General features: G+C 37.1%; 1 protein-coding gene across 3 annotated transcripts in view; it reads right to left on the bottom strand.

Moving 5' to 3' along the window:
* The window catches only part of LOC114652500 (anoctamin-2-like), a 406460-nt gene that overhangs the window by 113679 nt on the left and 279376 nt on the right, over positions 1 to 13405 (bottom strand). The gene's annotated exons all lie outside the window — the stretch shown is intronic.

The following is a 13405-nucleotide window of genomic DNA, read 5'->3' as shown; positions in this document are numbered from 1 at the left end:
GGATGAAGGTATGTTTGACCATTCTTCCATATAAAATCTCTCCAGTTCAGTTAAATTTGATGGCTGCTTAGCATGGACAGCCTGCTTCAAATCATCCCATAGATTTTCAATGATATTCAAGTCAGGGGACTGTGGCGGCCATTCCAGAACATTGTACTTCTCCCTCTACATGAATGCCTTTGTAGATTTCGAACTGTGTTTTGGGTCATTGTATTGTTGGAATATCCAACCCCGGTGTAACTTCAACTTTGTGACTGATGTGTGAACATTATCCTGAACAATTTGTTGATACTGGGTTGAATTCATCCGACCCTCAACTTTAACAAGGGCCCCAGTCCCTGAACTAGCCACGCAGCCCCACAGCATGATGGAGCCTCCACTAAATTTGACAGCAGGTAGCAGGTGTTTTTCTTGGAATGCGGTGTTCTTCTTCCGCCATGCAAAGCGCTTTTTGTTATGATGTCTCATCAGTCCAAAGCACTTTGTTCCAAAATTAATCTGGCTTATTTAAATGAGCATTTGCATACATCAAGCGACTCTGTTTGTGGCGTGAGTGCAGAAAGGGCTTCTTTCTCATCATCCTGCCATACAGATGTTCTTTGTGCAAGTTGCGCTGAATTGTAGAACGATGTACAGATACACCATCTGCAGCAAGATGTTCTTGCAGGTCTTTGGAGGTGATCTGTGGGTTGTCTGTAACCATTCTCACAATCCTGTGCATATGCCGCTCCTGTATTTTTCTTGGCCTGCCAGACCTGGGTTTAACAGCAACTGTGCCTATGGCCTTCCATTTCCTGATTACATTCCCTACAGTTGAAACTGACAGTTTAAACCTCTGAAATTGCTTTTTGTAGCCTTCCCCTAAACCATGATACTGAACAATCTTTGTTTTCAGATCTTTTGAGAGTTGCTTTGAGGTTCCTATGCTGTCACTCTTCAGAGGAGAGTCAAAAGGAAGCACAACATGCAATTGACCACCTTAAATACCTTTTCTCATGATTGGACACACTTGTCTATGAAGTTCAAGGCTTAACAAGCTAATCCAACTAATTTGGTGTTGCAAGTAATCAGTACTGAACAGTTACATCCATTCAAATAAACATAAATTACAAGGGTACCCACATTTTTGCACAGCCAGTTTCTCACATTTGATTAAATTCCATACAACTAAATACTGCTTCACTAAAAATCTTTGTTCGGAAAACACCCCAGTACTCAGATGTTCCTAGGAAATGAAAGACATGCCACTGTTATCATTTTTGTTGAAAGTACAATATTATGCAGGCTGAGACTTTTTCATATGACAGTAATTGACTATGAAGTAATGCACTTTCCAGACATTTCCAAATTGCCATTGTGTTCATAATACGTAGTGTTTTTACTTCACCCTTCGGCTGGTCAGTGTATCCTAGGGTGATCCACTTGTCATTAGTCTAAACCCTATAAAGTGTGGAAACAAATGCTTTCACAACATTGTGAATAATTCGCATATATGCTACTACCTGTTTCAATCTGTCTTGTTAGCCCCCCATTTAATTATTACAGAACTGATACTTTCAATTTCTTTGCAAATGAGATGTTAATTTAGGGAAGAGGTGATGTAGACTTGTTTTAAGTCTCCTCTGTATTTATCAACAGTTTGAAAAGACTGCACATAGTATTATAATAAAAAGTTATATTCTGTTGCAGCAGGACTATTGACAGTCTTAGGTGCCAATCTCCGATCACAGTTCTTTTACGTGCGTCATTAGGGATTTGTACCATTCCTGCAGCTTGGCCACTTAAAAATGCCTGAAACTTGAAAAAAGTGAATTGAGTGCTACTATCAGACACATCTGTGGTTAGAAGTCTGTATGTGGCAAGCAAACAACTTCCTCAACGTCTGAGTGACAGTGGCGGATAAAAAAGGAAGTCATTGTATGCAAAGAGCTTATGCTGTCACCTTTGAATGGTTATAATTCCTCCCATAATATTTTCCCTTCAATCTTTCCATACACATTTTGTTTATGTTTACTGAATCTGTATTAGGCTATCTATTTTTTTTTTGAGGGTAGGGGTGTAGGGATGCATTAAGATGAACGGATGTGTTGAACTAATGGGCTGTTTTTGAGAACAAAACAATTCAGATTCCACTCTGCTACAGTAGCTTTGTCTTTTCAAAATAATTCAAAATGCATTTATTGTCTGGTTTTGAGACTTTGTGGATGGCTTTGACCTTTGCGATAGTTGTGTACATTTTTTCTGCACTACTCCTTGAATCTATGGAACTATATACCTGGCACTGCATGCATACATTTTCCTTTTTCAGTCTCAAGCTCACGTCAGCAATACTCCAGCCAGCTCTTTAGCTTAAGCTTGTATGCAATCTTCTCTAAGTAAAAAAAAAAAAAATCAAAATTAAGAACTATTCATGAGAAGCATAGCAGGTTGTCCATCATTTTCTGAACCACTGCAAATATAACACAACCCACCATACTGCAAGTGCATAACTTGTAATACAACTTTATGTGTAATTATCATCTTTTCATCGCAACTGCATCACAAAAATACTGTAATTGATAAGCTTGTGCTAAGTATAGTTTACCAAAAAACCTTTCCTTTTGCTAAATAACAAAGCATTTGATTGACAGCAGGAATCTTGTTTAGGTGCTCCTATAATATATTAATTGTGGATTTGTAGCTAGCATATACCAAAACAATAGGTGTGGTCCAAATGGGATGTGAAACAGCAACTAATGTGCTGTGTTTCACAAGACAATTAATCTCTGCTTCTATTTTCAGGTTGTGCAGCCAAAGAATCAAATCTCAGTTTCCGGTGTATAGGCATTATATTTGTGTCCACTAGAAATTAAACACTAAAGTTGTTAAGAACTGTTTATAATGACAGTCTGTGAATTACATTATCCTTATTAATGTTTATATTCTTCCTTCTGCAAAAGGGGACTCAGCTATGGGAGTGATTCACTCTGTCACCAACATTTTAATGATAACTCATTCTGACCCGTTAGTTTTAATATGTGGTGACCTCAACCATGTGACTTTAGAAGAAACTATGACAAACATACATCAGTTTGTGTCATGTTCCACTCAAAGAAATAACAAGCTATACCTGCTGTATTCAAATGTTAAAGATGCCTTTAAGTGTAAACTACTCGCACCTTTGGGCAGATCAGACCACAACCTGATTTATTGCATTCCCAGCTACAAGCCTGTTATTAGATGGCAACATGTTACTGCCAGGATAGTGAGGAAGTGGAGCCTGGAGGGTGGAAAATGATGTGCGAGTCCAAAGGGGATGATATTGAGGTGCTCAGTCAATGCATTACAGACTACTGTAATATTAAACTGCGTCAACACTTGTGGTACCCTCTAGGACAGTGTGTTGCTTTCCAAACGACAAACCCTGAATTATTAAGGACCTAAAATGTCTAAATTACAAAAAGAGAGCATTAAAATCTAGTGGCTAAGAGGCTCTGAAGGATGCAGTGAGTGTTGAAGAAAAAGCTGAGTGAAGAAAAGAAAGCTCACAAAGTTAAAATAGAAAACAGACTTACTCAGAACGCAGAAGATGTCTGAAATGGACTGGGCATTATTACTAGGCTCAAGCAATCTAGGGCTCAGGTGCTAGAAAGGGGTGTGGACAAAGCCAATTCTCTTTTTTGATAGATTTCTTTTACACTGCCACCTTCTTCCAATGACCAGTCCCCTAACATCATCCCTACTATATCAACAACTCCTATCATGTCAACTGGAATGACCAGTGATGTGTCGACCTCTGCCCAATAGTATAGGCTGCCCATAACTGAAGACCAAATAAGGAGACAACTGAGGAAGCTATGCACAGGAAACAGTGCAGGACCAGATAGAATCAGTCTTCACGTTTATAAGGTATATGCTGACCAACTTTGTGGTATTTTCTGTTACCTGTTTTGCCTGGCCCTCAAGTGCAGCTGCTGAGGAAAACATCCTGCATTGTTCAAGCTCCAATGAAGGCAAGCCTTTACTTAATGATTACAGACCAGTGATACTTGCATCTCAGATCATAAAGATCTTTGAAAGGCTAGTCTTGGACTATGTGAGTCCTCTTGTGGTAGACCACCTGGACCCAGTGCAATTTGCCTATTGGGCAAAGAACAGAGAGGAAGATTCAATTATCTATAAGCTCAGAAGATTCAATTATCCATAAGCTCAGATATATGCTGGTGGATGGACTATTTGTTGGCCAGACAGGTAGTTTGTGAAACTCAAAGAATGTGTTAAAGAGCAACACTGGAGCACCACAAGAAAGAGTCCTGTCTCCTATTCTCTTCACTCTGTATAGCTCAGACTATAAATATAATACCATGTTATGTCACTTGCAGACATCCTCACATGATTCTACATTTATGAGGTGTATTGATGAGGGGGATGAAACTGAGTGTTTCTTGGTGCAGAAAGAATTGTCTGAAACTTAACACCAGCAAAACTAAGGAACTGACCATTGATTTTCACCACACCAAAGAGCCTCTATGTCCAGTCACTATTCAGGTAGTCAATGTAGAGGAGGTGCATTCCTACAAGTACTTGGGGGGTCCACATAAGTGACAAGTTGGACCGGTCTCTTAACACATGGAGGTAGAGACATCCTTCACATTTTCTGCAACTTTGTGATGGTCACTGCGATTTTCTACACTGGTGGGCTGGGCTGGTAACATCATTTCATCACATCAACAAGCTATTTAAAAGAGCAGGCACAGCTATGGGACGCACTCTGGATCAACCCCCTGCAGAGGTAGCAGCAAAGGAGAGGATTAAAATAAAACTGAGTGCTGTTTTCGTCTCATCAGTTTCAGGAGATGGACATCTGAGATGGAGCTCCATTAGCAGCTGTGTTATTTTACCTTTTTTTAACTATCATCCTGATGTATCCTGTATTTATGATACCAGAGGGGCTTTGATTACAATATATGCAAGTATCTACAAGCATGAGTAGCAGAAAAAAGTCTCAGAAAGAAATGGAAAAGGTAGGTAAAGCTTCATCCAAGTCTAAACAGGCCTCAAGTTCAAGGTATGGCCTACCAGAGACTGACTTGGAAAAGAGAGGCAAAAGAATAGATTTCCTGGGATGTGACTCTGCAGCATTGGCTCCAGCCAAGAGTGAAAGTGGGAGCGAAACTGCAAGTGAATTGAGTCAGGAGAACTTGTCATTTCCAGAAGGTTCATTGTAACTGAGCATGGCCTTACCTATCCACGCTATCAACTACCACCTGAGAGTCAGCGGCATAAACCCCAACCAGGTTTGCTACTCTACTCATGGAGCATGGAGAAGTACAAAATGAACAATCCAAGCTGAAGGTAACGATCACCACAATGATTAAAGCAATAACTGTCATGCTCTCGGGGGGACATGAAGGATATAAAGAAAAATATAAAGGACATAAACATGACAAATGAGAAGCTGCTTCAGGATATTAAAGACCGGAAGAAAAGTTTAAGTAATCGCTTTGAGGCAACTTTTAAAGGTATGCTAGAAAAGATTGAGGAAAAAAATACATGAAAATGCAATTAAATTTGAGAATGAATTTACAGCACTTGGTGCTCAGCTTGAAGACATTAAGCAAACGATCACGACTCGTATTGAAATAGTTGAACAACTGGCATCTGCCACTGACAAAAAAGCAACAGCTTCGAAATCTGAAAGAAATGTGCTTGGAGACAGATTAGCTGCACTTGAAGAGGGATACAGAAGAATAATATCAGAATCGAAGTTCTCCCTAAAAAACCATGAAAGTCCAAACCCAATTAAATTCATACCTGAAGTATTCTCTAAAATGGAGAGGACTTTAAATCAGACACAGAGATATCAGCAGCTTACCGCATATGTGGATTGAATGCCTCAAAACCTAGAAGTCTTATTGTACATTTTGACACATTACAATCTAAAATAAATTTGATGTCACTACTAAGACTGAAACAAAAGATTATATTTGAAAATAACCACATTTGTATTTTCCCTGATTTCTCACCACATTTTACAGCATTCAAAAGTGCTTACGGAAAGCCGAAATCAGATACTGCCTCTTGTATCCTGCTAAATTGAGAGAGGATATCCAAGGCAAGTTCAACATTTTAGGTCTCCAGATGAAGCAGAAAAAGAGCTAAGAAAATTGATCCTGTTTTCTGAAATACAATTTTTGAAATACGATCATGAATAACATTGTGTCGTTGCAAGGCAAATATTTTACCTACAATTTGGTCCATTCAATGAGACTTTTTCCATAATTATACATTCTGTTTCCTTCTTGGCTATTTTTACGTTTTAAGTACAATTATAATAAAAAGGAGACTGTTTAACATCATACTCTTGGTTTATTGTCTTAGGATTGTACTATCATATATTATCTGCTTCTCCATGGGTACTGTTTAACATTATTCCCAGGGTTTATTCTTTCGGGACTGTTTAAGATTATATTCTAGGTTTATAATATTTGGACTGCATTGCCAATAGATAACTCTACTTTAATCCTTCATCACCGCTGCTGGGGCTTGTTTATTTTTTGGACATGTTCTGTCTCTAGCCATGTCCCTGGACTGGGACTTCGTGACGTGTAACCTAAGGGGGGAAAGCAAGCTATTTCTAATGTATCCTTTTTACCACCACTATTGTAAATGCTAACACAATAATAGGCTTCATAGCCATAACTCCTGGCAAAATTGGAAATAAAGGTTAAAGCTATCTTATGTATTAATGTACCTCCTTAATTTAAGACTATAAATGTCAACAAAAGTTCAGAAGCAATGTCTCTATGACCAAACAGTGACCTTTGAGAGCTGGAATGTCAAAGGTCTCAATCACGAATTAAACAGAAAGAAAGTATTTTCTCACCTAACAGGACTAAATGCTAAGATAAGTATTTTTATAGGAGACTCACTTAATAAGCAGGGTTCAGTTTCAGTTGCAAAGAGATTGGACTGGACAAAAATAACAGTGAGATATTGGATATAAGTCTGTCATACACTTTGCATTTGGGCATTGTGGTGACTAGTTCATGTTCTTTTTGAACAGTTCTTTACATGACATTATCAGCTTTTATGAAGCAAATATATCATGAGTTAAAATGTGATGAAGTCTTCTAATAAAACTCACCTCAATATTCTTAAAATCCCATTTTAGACTGAAAATGAAACATGTCATCTTTACATTTCACTATATTTAAACCTGTATGTCATTTGCACAGAAGAAAACAGTAAGCTATGCAAAGAATGAAACACCAGATACAACAGATTCAGAAATGAAAGAGAATGAGGCTAAGTGTAAGTTGAAGACAATGTAGGAAGGAACTACTAGTTTAATATGTGACTACAAAGGTATTTTCCTAAGAGAATTGCTAATGATATTACAGGGGAATAAAGTGAAAATATCACTCGTGTCTTACAATAATAAGAGTAAGACTATTTAAAGTGTCTAGCTGTGTTATTGTGGATATCAATAATTCTATGTAAAGTTAATTTACTATGCAATAACACCTAGGCATGTACAATGAATCTGAGAAACAATGATGGATCAAGTGCTATCAAGACAATAACACAGACCTTTAACAAGAAGTAGGAAGTTTTCAAAGATCCACTTAAGGAAAACAACATATGGACTATTTCATTGGCCCAGTGGATACCCATGTTTATGCATAAGTTACTTGCACATTTTGCAAGGTTAAAACACACAAGTAAATTAACACAATTTACAGCATAAACATGTATCAGTCTTTGCCCTTCACCTGAAAAAAACTACTGAACCAAGTAATCAGAGCACAGGATTTGAGATGTTAATCTGTAATTAATTTGTAAATTATACCACTCTTAAATTTTCTCTGGAATTTACTCATAATCCCTATGAAGGGCTGTTTTAAAGCTTACTTTTAGCCAATGAGTCAAAAGTCTCATATATAAAGCTGTAGTTTACAATTAAAAGCCATAATTAGACCATAAATTAAGGTATGATTATACACCACAAGTGCTTCTAATAATAGTATTTGGTATTTTTAAGACATGGATACCAATCAAACTTCTTCTCCTTTTGAAACATTTGATTATGATACATTTTTGAGGAATGTAAGCTGTCCTGGTTAAAAATTATAAATACAAAGCCTGACCCTTGTTTTCAAATCGACATTGCTCCCAATGATGCTTTGGCCAATGAAGAAGGCATGACATAATTTTCTATCAATAATTTCACATCTGTCTAAAAGTTCTCACATCTCTTGAAGTCCTATTGTAAGATAATAAAAATAAATACAGTATACCTATACAGTATTGTGACTTTATAAAAATCTTAGACAATATACTTTAGTCTTAGCTAAATGTACCAAAATAGACTTAATGAGTGATATTTGCAGTATGTCTTTGAAAGTATATATTCTGAGGGAAGTTGATCATTACCTGTCCATATTGTATTGCTTTTTCTTTTTGTTTTAATTATGAAAATTTGAATATGTAATTTTTTTTAATTAATACACTGACTTACCTGGATTAAGTCCTGGGGACTAAGAGAGTGGTGGGGGGCTCATGGCTATAACATAAAAAAAAAAGTTGTGACTTCTTTTTAGTTTATTAATGTGTTTCTGTGTGTGTATAATAAAAAAATTGTACTACTTTCATTTAAAAGATCCAATGAAACATCAAGGGCCTCATGTATAAACACTCAAAAATGTTGCATAAGCCTGTTTCAACGCTCACATCACGATGTATAAAACCTAAACTTGGTATAAAGCCAAATACATTTTCACGCAAGCTAAATGCTTGGCGTATGCAAGTTCTCCGCTCGGTTTTGCAAACTGGCAGCACCCAACGTCAAAGCAGTGCTTTTGTTCCAGTGTGGTTTCCCTTTTTTTTTAAGTCAGATATCTGACACGGCTTTATCAAATACACTGAAATTAACCACATATTGTTTATTAGTTTAAGGCATCTGATTGCAATTACCTGTAACAATATAATGGTCCACGGAATGGCCAAACTATTCCAAATACCATAGCTGCTTTAGTGTTGTTCCTCTCAATGCACCACTCAGAGCATTTATCCCACTGTATCAGAGTGTGGAATCACAGCTCTAAAGCAGCTGATCAGATTATCGGTATACAGCATCAAGCACAGGCTGCTTCAGTATTGCAGTATTTGAACTGCTCTCATACGACAAACGCTTGTCTTTCCTGTATGGACCTTGCGGTTCAGAAACAGTTTCATCCCAAGAACTATAAACACACTCAATCAGTCCATCAAGTGCTCCTTGTGGAACTGTTTGTATTTATTAGTACTATTACCTCACTGTAAAGTTGCGATACATATTGCACAACCTGAGCCACTTTATAAAGTGCGTATTTACATATGATGACGATATATTTTTTAAGATGAAATGCAGCAAAATATGTTTATTACATTATACAGATAAAATGTTAACATCATTTAAATAATCTATATTGTTAATAATTAAACATGTGAGGACATGGTGTCGCAGCGCTAGCTAGTTCAGGGATTGTTCCTGCCTTGCGCTGTATTCTTGCTCGGGCTGGCGCGACACTGGAAGGATAGATGAATAGAATAATTAAACATGTACTACGAAGATATTTCAATGTTCTTTAAAAGTTTTGAAGAATCTGAGTTCTGAGTTCTAAGCTTACAGATGGCTTAACAGAGCTGTAATATCATGAATGTAATGGATTCTGTGTCCTGTTGGAGGAAGAGAAAGCCCGTTTAAGAAGCACATAGTGATTCACACACATAGAAGAATATATACAAAACAAAGCATTTAACGTGCTACTTTATTTACGATGGTATTTGAGAAACTAGTAAATTAAACAATTTTAAGATGAAGTTTATGATGTTCTACTTTAATGACAAAATAAACTATGTGATTAAAGTGGAAATTTTGAGATTAAAGTTGACATTTCAAGCTTTTTTCCCACTGTGTCCCTATTTTTTTTTCTTTTCTCTGTACCCATATAAGCTTTCTTATGATACTCAGACGGTGGGCTACGACTCGCATTTTCACAGCGACTTTGAAATCTGACAATTTCTTTTTTATTTCAGGCACTGTGCAACTTTGTGAACTTGAACTTTCGAGTTTCTCTGATACTCTATGTCTCTCGATCAACTTCCTTTTGTTGTTTATACCACTGTTTAAACCAACAAATAGTATGTTTTTCCTTGCATCCACTTGGTATTCGCTGAAATTCTTCTATATTCCCCCATGCTTATGCCATTGCCTTTTCATAGAATGCTGAGCTTAAGGGCTATTTATATTGATTTGCAAATTCATAGAGGCGTAATTGTGGGAGGAGTTTGGGAGTGGCAGCAGGTGCGTGCACGTGCATTACTTTTCACGCTGCCCGGGATTTATGTAGCAGAAGAACGTGGAAGTTGGCGAATGCAGATTTATGCATCTGGATTTTTTCATGCGTACGCACATTTCCGCTTTTGTCGGTACGCCATATTTTAGTGTGAATTCTACACATAGCGTTATGCATGAGGTCCCAGGAATATGTAGTCTAACTCAATGCTTCTCAAAGTGGAGCATTTCAGCAATATCCTAGGGGGTTTTATTTTAAATTTTTATATTTGTGTAATTATTATTAGTAAATTTTACAGGTTATGTACTTATTTTCTGCTCTGATTTTTCAGTGTATATTAGTTTGGTAAATACTTCTGCTGTATTTTCAAGATATATTTATTATGTCCCTTGTGGTTGGAACCACAGGGGGTGAGCTGCCCCAATGTCAAACCAGAGTGACTGACTTCAACCTATATATTCAAGGCTTAGGTTGATTGTTCCTTGTGTGATTATTGATGTATTGGGAATATTCATGTTTGTATTTTAGATTGCAGGGTTTAACAGCACACAGTGCCTCAGTAGCACCTTGCCTTTTTAATACTTTTATTTTACCAGCTTGTACATTGAGATGGTATGTTATTCTTGTGATGTGAGATTTTGCATATAACTTGATAAATATATTGTATGTCTTTATTTGTAACTTAGGCAAAGCAATGTAATATTAGTGTTACATTATTGATAATAACAGCAATGGTTTTATGGTTTAAGAACCCCTTCCCCCATTTTACTACTGAGTCTCTTTTTAATTTTACGATAGGGTTGGGGGAGGGGGGTAGTGCCTCATACCAGTTTAGCAAGTGTTTCTCTGCTAAAATCTCTCTCTCAACCCCCCGCAGGAAAGCCAGGCTGTCTAACTGGCAAGCTTTACCTTAGTATATAGTTTGGAGGGCAGGTGTGAAGGTGTTCTATTCCCCATTGGTCTGAAGTATGGCTATTTGGAACTGGCTTGTATCAGAAGCCTTTAGGTACCATGACGTCCTATTGGCTCTAGGGGCTGGACAGAAACCCTATAAATTTGTTTACTCCCTCTCTCTATTACTAACATCTGATGAAGGAGCATCTCACACCATGAACTGAAAAAATCCACTCAATGAAGAGCCCAGCTCAGCAGCCATATTGAGACAGGCATGCGGCCTGTTCTGAAGAAAGCTGACCACAAAATGATGCCTTACCTAGAGACATTTTAATTCCTGCAGTTAACACTTTTGAATAAGAATCAATTCTCCATCCAAGAGAATCTATGAAATTTAAGGTTTGCTAAACCAAACATTTAGCGGTACAAACTGGAGCAAATATTATATATATATTAAATTTAAATTCTCATTACAAGATCATTGATTAGTAATCTTTTCAATTTGTAGTAACTGTAACATTTGGAAAAGATGCTAGATAAATGTTATTATTCCTTAAACATCTTATTAATACTATTAATAAGACTCGTGGCCAAGCTTTAAAAACATTGAAAATAGATTTTTAGGAATTCATGACTTTCTTGTGGACAATTGCTCATAGGCAGCATCAGAAAAGGAAATAAAGATACATTTTACACTTAAATAGACAATGGTTACAGTTTACAAAATATCTTTTATAATTGTATTTTTAAAAAATTTCTTAATTATGAAACTTTCTACATCTTCATATTTTCCTAATTAAAAAAATGTTAAAGTTGATTACTGTAAGAGTCAGTATTATTAGGTTGTTTCAGAAAATTAAACATCTGTATTTATTGTTTGTTACTGTATAATGTTAACTGATATTCATTTCAACTTTTTTTTTTATAAGTTTTGAAAAGTTTGAGAGCCAGTCAATTTAATTATGGACAAAATCATCCATCCATCCATTTTCCAACCCGCTGAATCCGAACACAGGGTCACGGGGGTCTGCTGGAGCCAATCCCAGCCAACACAGGGCGCAAGATCAAAATCTGCAAAATCTGATTTACTAAATTATTATTATTATTGGGTTGCAAAAAGGAAATCAGTTAGGAGAGTTTCCTAGGAAAACAGGCAGACATAAGGGAAAAGTCTAATAAAAAATAAATCTTTCATCAGGAAGCTTAAAGAGTCACAGCAGGAGAAGGTAGAAAGAATTTAGTAGTAGCACCTTGAACTGGTAATACAGGGGCTTAGAGAGGACCAATAAGTATTAAACAGGCATTGTAGTTTGTTAAACACATAATTAAATAATATTTAATTTTAAAAGAGCTTAACCGTCACCCAAAAAAATTTAATCATTTGGCCAGCAGCAGGCAAGTCCTATATAATATTGGAGTTTTTGGAAGGAGGGTTTAATGAAGTGGGCTTTCAGCACTACTACATCTGTGAATGATTCCAGCTCATCCAGCACCTCCATTTCAGGGTCATTGAACTTGAAGAGGAGCTGGCTCGCCTGCATTGTAGTAAAGAATTGGCAGCTCTTGCCCACATGTCCTTTAAGGAGATAATGTGCACCCCCAAAGTGGTCTGGGAGGAGACTTCAGATCAGAGGAGTAAAAATAGGTCGGTCACAGTCAGATGTAAGTACAAGGCAAAAGGTGCACAATGTTCAGGATCATCAACCCAAGAGTTTGAGGTTTCAACTGTTTTCAGTACCTTGCTGTGTTGGATAGTAGTTCTGATAACTCTGAGGTGATAGGTAGGGTTAGGGAGCCCTAGCATGTCACCTCAAAACCTGTCCCCATAAAGAGAAAAGTATTGATAGTGGGGACTTGAACATTAAGGGGAATGATATGCAGATATGCTCCAGAGAGAAACAGTGTCTTATCTTGCCTTCATGATGCACAAGTGGGAAACCTCCCTGGTAGGGTGGATAGGCTCTTGGCCAGGGCAGGGATGGATCCAGGTGTTATTGTTTATGTTGGAACAAATAATATACATTAAAGCAGGTTGTCAATCTGCAATCCACATGCCAAGCTGAAGAGCAGAACTAGCAAAGTGGTCATCTCTAAATTTCTCTCTGTGCCACATTCCAGTTCAGTTAAGACTGAGGGGAATAGAAAGCTTAAAATATGGCTAAAATCCTGGTGTAGGATAGAAGGGCATAGGT

Source organism: Erpetoichthys calabaricus, chromosome 1 (assembly GCF_900747795.2).
Source record: "Erpetoichthys calabaricus chromosome 1, fErpCal1.3, whole genome shotgun sequence".
Classification (NCBI taxonomy): Eukaryota; Metazoa; Chordata; class Cladistia; order Polypteriformes; family Polypteridae; genus Erpetoichthys; species Erpetoichthys calabaricus.
This window is presented reverse-complemented; position numbering and strand designations above follow the sequence as displayed.